Source organism: Columba livia, chromosome 1, assembly GCF_036013475.1.
Source record: "Columba livia isolate bColLiv1 breed racing homer chromosome 1, bColLiv1.pat.W.v2, whole genome shotgun sequence".
In the NCBI taxonomy this organism is placed as follows: Eukaryota; Metazoa; Chordata; class Aves; order Columbiformes; family Columbidae; genus Columba; species Columba livia.
Window position 1 is genome coordinate 178877175 of NC_088602.1, and position 14886 is coordinate 178892060.

A 14886-nucleotide genomic window follows, 5' to 3' on the forward strand; every position below is an offset into this window, starting at 1 on the left:
AGTGTAAGAGGCTGCTCAGCTTTGACCAGCCTACTTAGTTGAGCTGTATGATTCCTTTGTGTAAAGTCTAAAGACTTTGCATTGTATTAGACACTTTGGCAGACACTTCAGCTCCTTTGCTCCGTAAAAGACCTCTTTTCTTCAGGACACAATAGCAGAGCTCCCTCAAATGTAATTTATTTAATACAAACATAAAGGGCACCTCTCTCCCTTCAACTCACCCATTTTCTTTAGGCTCATGAAACCTTGAAACAACTGCACGGCTTGTCACAAGGAGCCATCCCTGGCTGAAGTTTTATTTGCCTGTCAGAGGGATGGGCTGTCCCCATGTTCCCCATGGGCACTGACCTTGTTTCAGTACAACCGGGGGTCCCATGGGAAGACCACAATATTTCCAGTCCCTCAGCTAAATCCTGTGGGGACCACGATGCAGATTCCCATGGCCTCACCAGGATCTCATGCCAACACAACATTCACAGAAAAAGTCCAGAGAAGTAAATGTAATGAATGTGTTTATCATGTTACTGACTCCCTTTTTAACTCCTGTAACGAAGCAGCAGCCAGCTTTCTGCTGTGGGTGGAAGCAGGGGATTTGGACACCTTTTGCCAGCTGCACAGCAAAGTGCTCTGTGCCACAAGGATGAAGCAGGCCACATGGAGCAAAATGAAAAATAACTCGTTCCCTCTCTGGTGGAGTGTCATCATTCATGAGGAATACTAATTTTAGATGGTTCCCAAACACTACAGTTTGTTTCAGTTCTGTTTTCTCCGAACACTAATCGGGGGGGTGGAAAAAAACTTGGAGGCTGTTCTTGGTTTCCCTTTTGGGATCTCGATCTCCATGGAAGGAAAGTGACTAAAACAAAAAAAGTACAAAAGAATAGTACCAAGGCCCTGGGGAGAGGCAAAGGGCAGGATGATGTGCTCATCATCCTGCGTGGGGGGTCATCCCCCCACCATGTACCCCACATACTGGCAGCCCTCATGACGCCAGGGCTGCTGTGGCCAGCGTGGGGAGGCGGCTCGCAGGAACACAGCATCTGTTTTCAGTTATGTCCCTGAAACACATACACTGCGATCCGGCATCTCACCGCAGGCTTTAAACATATCTTGGGGTGGAAGGAAGAGAGCAAGGGGATGTGATGAAAAAGCAGCATCGTGTTTATTCAAATATATTTCCAGTGCCTGGAGGTGCTTTCAGTCACATGGTTTCTTGTTGCTTTTCCTCATCTCCATGTTGGGTTTTCATGTCGGTTCCAGAGCTGAAGGCACAGGCTGGGTCCTGGGAAGCGAGGGACTGCCTCCCAGAAGCCACATCGGGGTCTGGGAGGCTCCTCGCTGCCCAGCCCTGCTGCTGGACGATGGAGGTGGCTGCAGCCTGCTCCCTCCTGGCTCTGGCACAGGATGCCTCTCCCACGAGGCAAAGGCCATCATCTGCAACCCACCAAGGAAAAGCATGATAAGGAAAACTTCACAGTGAATATTATTATCCCAGTAAAATACAGCTCAAGATATGACACTGCAAGTTACCAGTTTGCCAGCACACTGGGATGTGCCAGGGAAGGCTGGCCCCAGGAGCCAAGTGGGTAAGCACCGTGTTGCCTCAGCACATGGCCTGCGGCCCCAGGCAGCCCCATTGGCAGCATGGCCAGGTTCAACCAGCCACAGATATTTCACATGGAGACAAGAAACTGGGCAAGTCCAGCCACTGTCAATCACTTTTTCCAGTGCTAGTAGCAGCCAGGGAGATGTCTTCAGAGGAGCAAGCGGCTCACAAGGTGCTCTGGGCAGCAGCTCAGGGAGATCCCACATGGAGCCAGGGAGCCTTGGGGCTCAGGAGGTTTCACTGCATGGCAGGGTGCCCAGCCCCATGGGAGAGGTGCCACTGGGCACAGTGTAGGCATTCAGGGTACAGGAGTCACAGAAGCACTGGCCTAGGGAAAATGCCTTAACCTGGAGCCTTTTTAAAAAGCCAATATCCATCAAAAACCAAGAAGGTATTGCCATGAAACTTCTCCTGCAGCCAATCCTCCTTCCCCCAAAAGGAAGGGGAGCAGGGCCCTGCACCTATCAGTCATTGGCAGATTAGAGGATTCCCTTGGGACAGGGCAGAACACTCCTCCTGTTGCAAAGAAGGCAGAGAGGTGCTCCAGCCCCTGCAGCAGTCCTTCATGCTGTGATGCCAAAAGTCATCCAGGCCCCACAGATGCTGCCAGCACTTCTGGGGACACATTCAGCTGCCCAACACAAGCTGTCAGCCAAGGTACTGCCTTCATGGCAGGGGATGTGTCAACCACACCCTGCGCTTGCATCCAAAATCTCGTTTTGCACATTCTCCCCAGCCTGCCCTGGCCCCAGATGCTCGGCTGTGCTGTGCTGTGCCGTGTAATGCTGTGCCCATCACATTTGTCTCTTCCAGGTGCCTCTCCTCACACACAACTGTGCCGAGCAGCTCGGGTTTGACTCAGCCACTCAGGCACTTGCCTCTCAATCAAAACACAGGTAGAGGATGGGGCCACACTCCAACCTTCCACATAATAGACTGGCAGTTAGAGCACTGCTCTCCTCAGATGGTGGGAAACTTCTGCCCTAGGCCACATCTTTCAGCTACAACCATTTTTCTTCAGAGATAAGCTCTGGCTGAGGAGGGCACACCACTCCTCCCATTGCTGCTCTGCAGTTTTGCACAAGTTTTTTACAGGCAGTGGTCTTCTCACCCACCCTGGCTCTCAGATGCAGTGAAGGATGATGCTTTCCCCCCTTACTCCTGCCCCCACAGGGTGACTTGTAGCCCAGTGATTTGGGATTCACAGGAAGGAGTTGGTTTGAGGATCCTCTCAGGCAAGAAGAGACCCAAATCCCTGCCTTATACCCCCTGAGCGGATCTCCAGGTATGGAGCTACTGGATAAGAACTACGGCAACCAGCCATTTTAATATAAGACAAACCTTTTTCCACAAACACTCAGTTCCCTTCCTGGCCTAGGAAGGGAATCTGGGATGACTTGTAGAGATGTTGGCCACCACAACTGGGGAGACAAGTCCCAGCATCTGATGCTGGACCACGCACAGTCTCAGCTGGGAGAAGCACCTTGCAGCAAGCCACTCAAGCAACACAGCACCACCAGGATATGCTGTGCTACTACCAAACTTAAAACATCTCTGGTAAATTGCTGTTATAAACTACGGCACCCCTAGACCCGCAGGTATGGTGGAAGTTTCCAATGAAACACACTGTTCAGGTAGGATTTAGGTATCTTTGTAGCTCTTGGTGTGATTATCTGTAAGTTATAGACTCAAAATGCAGAAAGGTGAGAGCTGAGTTATCATAATGCTGTGTTTGAGCTCAGCCTTTCTAAGTAGTCAGGTATGTCTGCCCCAGCATGGTACGACACTAAGGCAGCCCCACCATGAAGCCAGATCGCAGCCAGCCAGCCCAGGGAGCAGCACCCATCCCAGCTCCCTGGCTGTTCATCCTTCCACCAGTCGCCAGTGGCCACGCTTCATGTTTTCTGCTGTGGCTCTGTAGCTCTATGCAACTCTCAGGAGCTCTTCCCATCCTCCAGTCCTCTTCACACCCGATGGAAATGTAATTCACAGCCTGCCGCAGGGAACAGACCAGAGCATATGGGCAGACACAGTAATCAGTGTTTTCTCTTTTCCATTTCAGATCATTTCCCAACATGTGGCTAAGTCCAGTGTTTGTATCATGGCTATGCCACAATCAACACAGACCAGGCATAAGCTGAGATGAAACAGTGCTGTCATCTGGGAAAGCAGAGCCTCACTGCAACCCCAGATGCTCCATGAAGTGACCAGCTCACAGCAGTCGCTCCGTTCCCTGTCCAAACAGGCACAATTTCATTGCATGACAGCACAAGCCACAAACACAAAACTGGAGCTACAATAGGTCATTCTTTCTCACGTACTGTGTCTGCACATCCCTATCTACCCTGCCATTGCCAGAGGCAACTAGAGTAGGAGAGGGGGCTCTAGGCAGTGAAAACAAGCCAAAACATCAAGGAGTGGATGAACGGCTACCACCTACCACTGCTAAGATTCCTGTTTTCATTGGCTTGGCATGCTCTTTAATGTCATGTAAAGCTGAGTTAACTGAGGCATGAGGCTGCTGATACTATTCTGGCTGCTGTTGCAAGGGTATGAGCCAAGAAATCAACTTTCCTGGGGAAGAGCAGCAAGGTTGCCATGCTAGGAAACAAACTGATGCTTCTGAACCACAAAACTGCTTTGTTCCTATTTCTTTTCTCCAGAAGGTCAATGAGCCAAAATAGTTGGCAGTGAAATCAACCACTTGACTGTCAAGACCAGTGTGATCCAGCCACTGGACAGCAGCACTTAAGCCTGCCATTTTAGATACCCGGGTATCTGTGGTTTGTAAGTATGAAACATTTTTCCTTTAGCTGTGAGTGTTTGCTGAACAGCACACCCAGCTGATGCACAGCTGGACCACCCCTCCAACTGCCAGTTCAAATGCAGGTCTCAGCCTCAGTCCCTCAGCGCCACTCACCATCGTTGCCCTGCATCTGATGGACCCAAATTGGGTTAACCACACCTGGGAGCCAGCATGGGCTCCCAGCCTGCTACATCCAAGGGTGAGGGCAGCAAAGCTTCAACAGGTGGCTGTTCAAAAAAGAAACAAAAGCCTGCTGCATGTGCCTGTGTAAAAGCTCCATCACAAACAGAGCTATACCAACATGAGCAAGCCAGAGCAGCTACTACAGCATCTAGCTGCACTGAGAGATTTACGCTGCTCTGATGATGCTGACACAGTCAGAGAAACTAACTCCTCCACGTACCAAAGGCTTATCTAGAAAAGGTGCTTACAGGGATTAGGACTTCACTCTCATTGTTAAAGTCAGGCAACCTCTGCCCTTAACTTCAGGGGCTTGGGACTTCAGGGCCAAGGACAGGCTGGGGGGGCTTTGGACTGTGACCCTTAACACAAAACCAATGGTGCTCACGTGGTTAGTGCCACTGTGTGAATTGGTTGCTAGTGAAACACAGGGACAGGTCTTCTAAAATTAGAAGGCAGTATAACAAGAGATATAAACTCTGTCCTCCAGCTTGTCTTAAATAATTCTGAAAAGTTAACGTGTTTTAAAACAGGCACAGAATTTGTAGGTTTGTAAGTACCTGTTAAAAGTGCACTAAGAATCATATATAAATACATTAAATACATTGATAGAAATGTGTCAAATGTTACCAAGGGGATGCAAAGATTTCCACTCCTGTTGCTGCTGCTGCATTTGTAGTTGAGGACCATTTTGGTCTTAGCAGCTGACAACCTTCCAAGGGAGCTGATTCAGGAATTCACTATACATATTTTGGGGAGAACTTGTGCACAGAGCTGACTAAAGGCCAACCAGAAAACATAGTCACTGACAGACACAGATGAATTTCCTGGCAGTCTTATTTGCTCTTATGAGTGGAATTCAGATCTGTCAGTGGCTATTTTTAATAGGTACAGGGCCATGAAGGGCTCACTACCAAGTTTTTGTATGCTTTCACTTACCAGTACTTAATATTCCCTGTATCAAATTCTGGGGTGAAACAAACTTCTGCAATTTGTGGAGACAAATATGTAGACAACTCCTACAAGTAGGAGTTGGCTGTTTCACCAAAGCCAGAGGTCCCAATTAACATGCCTTGTGTAAAACTAGGAAGCAGCTGGTTTGGGTTTCATAAAGGCTACCACAACAAAGCTGCAATGGAAGGGGCAAGCAGAGACACACATCCAGTCTGAGCACCCTTTATCCAGATCACAGCACACGCTGTTCCCAAGAGAGGCCTGTCCAGAAACCAACCTTGGCAGCTGCTGTGCCAAGTGTCAAGAAGTGGATCGTGCACACAGTGTAACCTAATCAGTGGCTAAAATAAGCTACATAATATAGAAAAACTTACATATGTTACTGTTAATATACCTGAAGTACAAAAAATAGCTTGCAAAATTGCCAACAATACTTATGTTAGCCTTTCCTGTCACTTCTCTTTAATAAGGAGTTCGCATGCCCCTGCAGACATGCAGCTGTGACTCCAATGGGAAGATGACCCTCAGCTGGCTGGAAGGCCCTCGGCCTTCAGGAGATCTCCTTAGTGCAACAGCCAACAAAATGTGAAGAATTGAGATGCTCAGGCCAAATTCTCCCTTTTCAACTAGCTAACAGTGCCAGTGGAGTGGAATTCCCTTTCCATATTAAGTGGGAATTTCATTATTGCAGCACGAGTCACCAGTGCTGAAGGGATGGAAGAAGGTGTGGTCACACCACAGCAGTTTTTAATTGGTGTCCACATTGCCCAGACACTGCAAGTAAGGACGGTATGCATGATGCTGTGTTACACAGAGCTATAACCATCTCTGCAAATATCTGTCACCAAGCAGACCTTGCCTACAGAAAAGAACTTGACCCACTGTGTGTATAAAAATGTTGTGCATGGACATGCAGAAGATGCGATTAGATTACAACTTTAACACAAATATTAGTCAAGGAGTCTTTAAGAGATAAAAAAGCCCACAAAGTTGCTACATCTAATTATGCATATTGTCAGGAATGGGGTACATCCAGAACAGACTTGGGTACAAGTTCCGCTAAAGAACAAGCAGTGCAAACACTACTGGTTGGTCATCTCTGCAACATGAGTAACTGCTATTTTTTTCTGCTTAACTTTAAAAAGTCTCGCTCTCATTGCCTAGAATTTCAGGTGGTTTTCTTGGATTACAGATGGAGGAGCTGCCCTCATGGTATTATCCCATAGTCAGTCTTTTGTCTAGAGAGCTCACCAAAAGGGATTATTTACACTAATCCCAGAGTGAAACCTTTGAATTGTTCTGTGTGGAAAAGGAGTATCTGTACTCTGTGGAGTGGAGAACAGACATGCAACCTTAAATGCTAGAAGTCTTGGTAACTCTTAGCACACTGCAAGGTATGATTGAATTCCCAGTTACCTGGAGAGACGGCTGAGCCCCCTCAGTCTCTTTTAGGGGAGACCCAAAAAGCACTCTGTTGGCTCTCCCACCCATTCATCTTAAAATAGATCAAAATGTATTTCACCAGGCTGGGTCATGGTTCTCTGCTCTCAGGAGGGTTCAATGCTCATTCCCAGCCACGCACAGGGGCATCACCGTGGCAGGGCCCTTACTGGAGGAGCACAGCTGAGGTTCAAAGTGTCACCAAAAAAAAAAATGCTGAATGCACTGATTGTTAGCACTTGAGAACTGATTCAAGTCATCCCAGATTTAAAAATATTTAAAAAAAAAAAAAAAAAAGCACAATTCTGTCTAAATAGAAGAAGCAGTGTCTGAGGAGCTGACCAGGTAGAGGTCCATGAGCAGGCGAAGCAGGCAGTGGAAAATGATGGCCTGGAGAAGGCTGTGAGGAGAATCCAAGTTTTGGAGATCCCTTGGGCCTGCGCCTCCCTGGGCTGCCAGCGGACAGGCTCAGCCTCTGGGGTGACAATATCAAGGATACAGACAGCCCATACTAAAGTGTTAGTGTGGTCATGGCTTCTGAAAATAGTGATTAGGCAAAAGTTTGGGTTTTTTTCCTGCCTTTTTGGCAGAAAATAAGATACTGGTGTTACAGCTTTCATAGCTGCTTTGCTTCCCCACAGCAGCAGTTCATCCTTAGAAAAATCCAAGAAATAAACAGTCAGTAGTTTTGACCACAGAAAAAATTGTCAATTGCCAGAAAGAGGACAAAAAAATCCAAGTTTCTCCTTAACACTGCCTTCTTCCCCCTCTTCTTCACCACTTCTCCCACCAACAATGGAAATTACTGGCTCCGATTTGAATAGCCTATGAAAATCACACAGGCTGTGGTAACAAACACATCCTGAGGTTGGCATCCCTGCCTGCATGAGGCCGGCATGGCTGAAACAGCTTCCCAGGGGACAGCCCCTGTGAGCACCCGTGGGACAAGCGCAGCCCCAGCCTGGCTCCCCTGGACGCTTCCCCAGGGCAGGCTGGTGACAGCCCACATGATGAGCTTCCAACCTACTTCAGTGAATCCAGGAGCTCCTCGAAGGGTCCTGTCAGACACAGGAGTCAGAATACAATTTAATTCAGTTATATGCTGGGAAAGTTAATTCCAGAGCTGGTCTCTGAGTTGCTGTGATGCTACAGGTGCTTTTTTTCTGACTGAGGAGCCGGATTCTCCACACAGCTCCACCTCGGTCCTCTACTCTAACCTGCAGAATGAGGGGAAAACAGGAGGTTTTTTCAGAACGGGGGAACGGAACTTGACAAAAAAAAAAAAAACACCAAGCCCTAAAATCCAAGAAAATGCAGGCACACCAGACTCCAAAGTGAAATGACATTAATGACTTCCTTAAATGTTCTTCATGTCTTCATAGTCTGCTTTGGTCCTCTAACACAGAACTAGCAAAATGAGACAGGTAGTTATTTAATATAAGGCTTTGTCCTGCAAATCTACCATTGTCCCATGTGACAACTCTCTCCAGTCTGTGGGATGTCACAGAATCACAATATGTTTGGGATTGGAAGGGACCATGAAAGGTCATCTAGTCAAATCCCCCTGCTGGAGCAGTAGCACCTAGGTGAGGTTACACAGGAATGTGTCCAGGCGGGATTTGAATGTCTTCAGAGAAGGAGACTCCACAACCTCCCTGGGCGCCTGTTCCAGTGTTCTGTCACCCTCACTGAGAAGAAGTTTCTTCTCATATTTAAGTGGAACCTCCTACATTTGAGTATGCACTCATTGCCCCTTGTCCTGTCATTGGTTGTCACTGAGAAGAGCCTGGCTCCATCCTTATGACACTCACCCTTTACATATTTGTAAACATTAATAAGGTCACCCCTCAGTCTCCTTCAAGCTAAAGAGACCCAGCTCCCTCAGCCTTTCATCATAAGGGAGATGCTCCACTTCCTTAATCATCTTCGTTGCTCTGTCCTGGAATCTCTCCAGCAGTTCCCTGTCCTTCTTGAACTGAGGGGCCCAGGACTGGACACAATATTCCAGATGTGGTCTCACCAGGGCAGAGTAGAGGGGAAGGAGAACCTCTCTTGACCTACTAACCACCCCCCTTCTAATACACCCCAGGATGCCATTGGCCTTCCTGGCCACAAGGGCACAGTGCTGACTCATGATCATCCTGTTGCCCACCAGGACCCCCAGGTCCCTTTCTAACATGTCATTCCCCAACTTATAAATGAAAATAGGATATAGGATATAGGATATAGGATATAGGATATAGGATATAGGATATAGGATATAGGATATAGGATATGGATATAGGAAAGCAGTTTCAACTTTTAAAGACACAGCACTGACACACACTAATTGAGGTGTTTTCCCCTCACTCAATGCAAATCCATCAGTGAAATAATATCAGAGACATTGGTCCCACTTCAAAAATGTAATTTCACGCCTCTATTTTTACCCTTGTGTGTGAATACAGTGGTGTTAGCAACCTTTCTTTGGGAAGTAAGTCCCCATGCCTGCACCACCAGCACTGATTATTACCCTGGCATCTCCAAAGGCCTTTCAAAGTGCACATGGCCAGCAGAGCACCCAAGCACTGACAATACAATGGAAGAGCAAAGGACAAAGTTAAAGGAGAAGCTAGGCATTACCTTGTCCTGCTAGAGAGGGCCTTCCAGTCCAGCTGCTTCACAGCTGGGCTTTTAAATCTGTGGTTTCAACAAACCAAGCCTGAGCAAATGATCCCTTGCTCTCAAAGCACATTACTAAGCTTTGTATCAGCTGCTAAGGGAGGGTTTGGACCAGGGAGACCCAGCCTTGTCTAAGCTGGAGAAGAGGGAGGGCTGTGACTGGCCGCAAACACACTGCCTGGCACAGCAGGATATATTGCACCATTTGGCCCTCCTGGGAGAGTAAATTCCCCACTAAATCTACACCTGTTCATAATATCCTTCCACACAAGCCATGCCATGGTGGGGAGGGGGGAAATGCAGGAGTCACAGCCTCCAAAAGCTCCTGCCCCAGGCTAGAACACAAACTGCGTGAGTGGCAAGAGACAACACAGCTCAGGGTTTCTCATAGACGCTCCCTGCAAAGCATTTTCTCGGGATCTCTCATTGCGAAACAAGTCGGCAATAATCGTGTCTGACTTCCCTGAATACGCCCAGTCAGCTGGCCCCGCTCCCCCTTGCGCAAGACACTGGGTGTCAGAGGCAGCCATGGCCTCACGGACTGGTTGGGAGCATGAATTACATTTGCAGGGCAATGGCAAAGAGGAGTTATGGGAAAAGCAAATTGACACAAGTATAAACACACCACAGAAAGAGCTTCCTCAGGGTCACAGACACATATTGCAATGGTTTGGGACATGTAATTTCCTTGCAATGTAATATTTAATTGTATCACATTAACATTCCTGTGCTGTAGTAAAATGTGCTGTTGTAGCATGTTTTGACATGAGCTCTAGGTTTTGGCCAAGAGCCAGTTTTCAGTGTTAGTGCCATAGTGTGGCTGCTTGCAGTAACTACATTTCATATATTCCTTGCTCTGAAAGAGGAATTCAAAACCTTTTGTTTCAAAACAAATAGCTTCTGAAACACAGGCTGCAGCCTGGGACCCAGGACATCCACCTTCCCAATGGTACGAGGGAGATGAACAAAAGTTCCCTCACTACCCTTACAACATACGATACCAAAGTGTCAACATCTGAGGCAGCAGAGGCAGCAGTGGGAGGAGGAAGGGGAGGCCCAGGGCAGTGCCAGACCTGGGAAATCATTCTGATGAACTACACAGCTGTTGTATTGATGTTTTTTATTTTGCTGTTTTTCCTGCTAGTTAAAATGTTTCTTAAGAAAGTCGTTGATGTAAAAACAGAAGAAATGAGAGTGCTAAGAGAAATCACTGAGGCAGTCCTGCAGATTACTCTGCTTATACAGTCATCTAGCTTCACATGGCAGACCCGAGGGTTTTGGGGTGTTTTGGATGCTCTTGAAGAACAGCAGCAGCAGCAAGAGTGGCTCATCTCTTGAGCACATGGTGGAAGAGGGATCAGCTGGACAGGGAGTACAGGTACATCCTCCCCTTCACCCTCCTTGACTTCAGAGCCATTTCTCTGTTCCTTGTCAGCCATCATTACAATCTCATTCCTTTAGCTCAAACCACAATGCAAAGACCTGCCAGCCCCAGCTCTGCCAACTGCTCTAACAAAGGCATGGATGAAAGTGCTTTCCTTCAGGTTTGCAAGGCTTTGCTCTCCTTCAAGTATTCCTCACAAGGTGCCACTCTGAAATTCAGTAGGAACAGTGAAAGCACAACAAAGTTCTTCTCTACCAGCACATTCCTGCCACATTTCCCCTTACACCCAGCCCCCAAAGCCTGGCAAACCCTGGGGAGCTCAGCCTGCAGCAGTTGCTGGGGGAAGGAAGCCCTGGCCCACCACAAGGAAGGGGACACTGAGATATAGGAGCAAGATCCCATCTGCCTGCCGTCCACGCAGAACATGGGGTGGAAGTCAAAGAGCTCGCTCCCAAAATCTGGGCAGCGTCCAAGTTGAGGCAAGGACAAAAAATCACTGACCTTTATAGTATTCCAAGAACTAAAATCCCTCAGTTCCCTTCCGCTCACTGGAGGAATGGCTAAAAACCTGTTGTCTTGCTACTCTTCCCGTAGGGGGAAAAAAAGCATCAATCTCTATGCAATGTATTTGTTCTGTGCGTTCTTTATGTCTTATGAACCGATGCCAACTTTCAGTCATTAAATCCAGACACTCATGTTAACAATGGGTGATTACATTTTCCATGCAAATGTTTTCTCACAAGCACAAGTATTAGCTGAAATACTCTTTTTACAAGGAATAGTGTTGTAACATATAGTAAGATGAAATATTTAACTGGTAAAGATGAAACTGGTTAGCTGGAACCAGCAGAGCCACACCACTTTACACCACCGGAGGCCTTGGTCCACAGCTGTTTCCCACTCCTGGACATCAAGGATGCTTTGTTTGGGCCAATAGGTTTTATAGCCATCTTAAATAGAAGCAACTTTATCATGCGCATCGGTAAACTGCTGTGCTATTGGACTGCAGGCAGCTGAGTACTTTTCCACTCTTTTTAGCTATTGCTATCAGAAATCGCAGTTTAGTCGATAACCACATTCCTCTGAGATGAGTTTGCCAGTGCACTGAAGGAGATCTGTTCACACTGGGAGGCATTGTTTCCCAGGCTATTCCAAACAATACAGAATACACTGTGTTCTCATTTGAGTACTATGAAGAAAGTGGTCGATGGATTGGCTTTTAAAGAACTAGCATATGCAATTCTATAAACTGTGTTATTTAAATAAATAAAAACTCTATATGTCATGCAGAACTAAATAATGATTCACTCATGGACTGCATCCAGCATCAGAAATATGGATGAGCTTTGGCTGGGCTTTCTAAGCAGCAGAAAAAAATATTTCATTCTCAGTAGAACGAAAAAAAGAAAAAAAACAGAGATGGCACTAGCATGTGAGGACACTTCATTATTGTTAGCAAAACATAATGACAAATTTATTGAAATTAAGCAGTATCAAGATATTTGGGACAAGATTTTGCCCTGAGTCAACTCTTGCCTTGGAGACCTTGTCCCCAAGTCAGTGCAAAGCAAGAAGATGTTAATCCATCTATGTTGCACGGGTTCAGTTTTGCCACCCAGGTCAGAGGTAGCATTTCAGGCACTAACTCAGTACTGCTTTAAATAGCAGCAGAATGCACATGCCCCTACATAGCGTTTGCTGTGAGCAGCAACACAAATACACACTGGTTTTGAGGTGGCTCTGCAAACCAGCAATGTCCTGGTGGCTCACCTGTTTGTCATTCCAAGCCAGACAGTAAGAAGTGGGTAGACTCCTCATTGCCCAAATTAGAAATGAAAGGGCTATATTTACATGCTTTTTTTCCCCTCTTTTATACCATTGCTCCTACAAGGGACCTCAGTCTTCGCATCTCTTTCCTACCCTTCAGGGTCACTCAAGAGCACATGCTTTGTTTTGCATCTCTTGTTCTCACCTCCCCACTTACCTACTGAATATAACAGATTTCTTTTAGCTTTAAAGGCAGCTGGATCAGGCCAGAAAACAAAGAGTAGTAATTTTCCCAGTAAGAGTTCAGTACAGAACAACAATGAAATAAGATTTTAATGAACCACAGCACAACATGTGAAACAAATATAATAATTTTCTATAGTGGAACCTTGAACTATTTCACCTACATGACTTAAATCCTTCAGAAGCAGGAGGACTTAAAACCACAGCCCCATTTCTGCCCTCTCATCACCTTCCCTTACCTTCCCCTAACAAGCAAGCAGCCCCAGAGAAGTCCATAGGAGGTGAACGGACAGAATGTCTTTGCTGGACTGCAGAGAGCTTCACTGCCTGGCATAACTTGGCTTATCATGTTCTTGTTATTCTTGCAGGAATCTGTGTCTGAAAGAGTAATTCCAAACTGAGTTTTCTGCATCACAGTCGCTGCCAGGGAAAGTCTCCAGGCTGGATCACGGCCAAACTTAATGCTTCAGTTTTAAAGGGGCAATTTCTGTTCACGGTTTTTTGGTTCATTTTGAAATTTATTATGTTTTGCATTGCACGACTATATGAACCCACAGTCATGCACACTAAGAGGATGAAGCAGAGGAAAGCAGCCGAGAAGAAAAAGAAATCTAACAGTAAAATAACAGGTCTGTTTTAACAGAGCTAAAAGTCTCTTGAACATTCCTCCTTATATTTTTTTCGCAGCAAAACCAGATCTGAGAACAGACTGTAGCATTAATATCAGCCAGCATGATAGCTGATGGGGCCCAAACCACAAGCAAACACAGGCAAATACTGACTGGCAGTTACCTCACTGTCACTTTTCTCTCCAGACTCACAGTGCTGCTCCAGAGGTCAGGTAGGCAAAATGGTCCCGTGCTGTGTCATCCACAAGTGACAAGAGAGGCAGTGGGGGAGAGAGCATGTCTTAAAATAGAAAACCTGAGATATACCAGTTATCTAGAGTAAGGAGCATCATAAGTATTCAAACAGGGGTTATTGCTCTAAACCCACCAAAGACTTCAATAGGCCTTTGGTTGGACTCTGTGCCAGGAATAAGCAGAAATATTCAATAAATTCCTACAATGTGTCAGTCTAGGTTTTATGTAAAGTGTTGTGAGTATCCTTTTGTTTTGTTTTGTTTTTGTTTCTTAAGGAAAAAAAAAAAAAAAAAGAGCAGAATGAGAAATATTCTACCTAAAAAAAAAGCATTTACATTTTTCTGTGAGGCTTATTCAAAGTGGAATTACTGGAGAAGAAATGGCTGGTTGGGAGGAGATAGAAACAGCAACACAGAAAAAAATAATATAAATTCTTGCATTGTGAGCCTGAAATGGACCTGATGCATCGCTTACAGTCCATTCACATTACACTGCTGAGTAAAAATACTACGCCAGATGAAACAGAGCAGTTAACCAGCTCCTGTCCAAGCCAGTGCAGGGTCCTCCCAGCACGGCAGGAGCTGCCAGCAGAAAGACTGGTGCTCACAGCCTGGGCCCCTTACCCCAGTGCACCCACGGAGTCCCTGACCCCTGTTATGCAGGATGGGTTTGGGGAGATGAGCTCTCATGAATGCTGCCACAACACTAGGACGTGTTTTCCTCCAGCCTTCTGCTCCAGCACACTGCCACAAGCTGTTGCCCAGGAGCAGAGCAGATCACGAGCTGCAGCCGTGCCAGCCCGAAACATGGAGTCCTGACCCCAGCTGCAAAGGAGCTGATGTGTGCCAGAGGTAGAAGCATACTTTATCCTGTTTTAGCTGCTTGTCAAGCAAACATGAGTCACATCTCTAACATACCAACAGATATTAGATGGCAGCCAGATCCTGCTAGAGACCGGGACTTCTGCTTCTCGTCAGAGTTA

The 14886-nt window shown here is 46.6% G+C and overlaps 1 long non-coding RNA gene across 1 annotated transcript; it reads right to left on the bottom strand.

The window, feature by feature from the left end:
* Positions 1–1138: 1138 nt before the first annotated feature.
* LOC110357001 (uncharacterized) lies at positions 1139–13819 on the bottom strand. Its single transcript, XR_002410412.2, has 2 exons — positions 13281–13819; positions 1139–1434 (listed from the first exon to the last, which is right to left on the bottom strand). It is a non-coding gene; the product is annotated as an uncharacterized LOC110357001 (long non-coding RNA).
* Positions 13820–14886: the final 1067 nt, after the last annotated feature.